At 47.7% G+C, this 1,110-nt stretch overlaps 1 non-coding gene across 1 annotated transcript; it reads left to right on the forward strand.

Moving 5' to 3' along the window:
- The first annotated feature begins 707 nt into the window (after window positions 1–707).
- On the forward strand, window positions 708–780 carry TRNAA-AGC (transfer RNA alanine (anticodon AGC)). The gene has a single exon. It is a non-coding gene; the product is annotated as a tRNA-Ala (tRNA).
- Window positions 781–1,110: the final 330 nt, after the last annotated feature.

The following is a 1,110-nucleotide window of genomic DNA, read 5'->3' on the forward strand; positions in this document are numbered from 1 at the left end:
ATAAACGGAAGTGAATATGTGTCTACCTGTACCATTAGCAGAGAGCTTGTCTGTGGTGTGTTTAAGTCTGGGCGTGGAAGCGGGAACTTTTGACGCCTTAGCTGACATTAAGAGTGAGAAGGCGTTGCCTTTGATCCTGCTCTAACTCGGCTTCGAGTGCGCACTACCGGTGCGGTGGGTAGGACGTCGCAACTGGGAGTGTACAAGCTCGTTAGGAATGATTTCATGAGTGTCACTGCTTCCGTGACCGGGGAACCGAATGAGAGGCTTTTTGCCTGACCAAGATGAAGTAGAGAGAACAGGTGCCCTAGAGGCAGTTCGCGAGTGTGTGAAGAAACTAGAACTGTTTGTAGTGGGCATCGACATGCGAGTGGAACTCGCTTACGCATCTAATAGGTGACCTAAGCGAACGCAGACACGCGAGCTTTGGGACAATTGTCGATGACGGACTATCTACTCCATAGCAAAATAAAAAAAAATTGTACATCAGCACAAGCAACATTCACCCAGCGTCTGTCATCAGAAAGAGAAAGATGTTTCACGAGACGGCGGAACTCGTTCAATGAGGAGATTCATCGCAGCAAAAGGTTGCGAAACGTCGCGAGGGCCCGCAACCGGATTCAATCTGGGTCGAAGGAAAGGGCGGCATTCTAGAAGCCACGCAGTGCGTGTTTCACACCACTCTTACTGTTACTGTGATGCTGTCCGGGGGTGTAGCTCAGATGGTAGAGCGCTCGCTTAGCATGCGAGAGGTACTGGGATCGATACCCAGCACCTCCACATCTTTTTTATTTCAGTACTTTTTTTCTTCGTCGACTTCTACATGCGTGGTGTGTTCCCTTATTATAGCGCATGTGTCACCGGAGCCAATCAAACGAATTTGTATTTTCAAAAGCACTTGAGACACCCGGACCCAAGGATTTCTTTAAAACTCTTTCCAGCATGATGGTCACCCCAAGTAACCAGATTCTTTTCATTTTCTTTCTCTTGAAACATGTGAGGCCCGTGTGTCGGATTTTAAATGCGGCATATTTTAAAGCTTTTGGCAATCCGACAGGGATGACACTACTTCGTTTGGACTTGAGTGTGTAATATGCTACATCTGCTTTC

The sequence above is a fragment of the Rhipicephalus microplus genome, chromosome 2 (genome assembly GCF_043290135.1).
Source record: "Rhipicephalus microplus isolate Deutch F79 chromosome 2, USDA_Rmic, whole genome shotgun sequence".
In the NCBI taxonomy this organism is placed as follows: domain Eukaryota; kingdom Metazoa; phylum Arthropoda; class Arachnida; order Ixodida; family Ixodidae; genus Rhipicephalus; species Rhipicephalus microplus.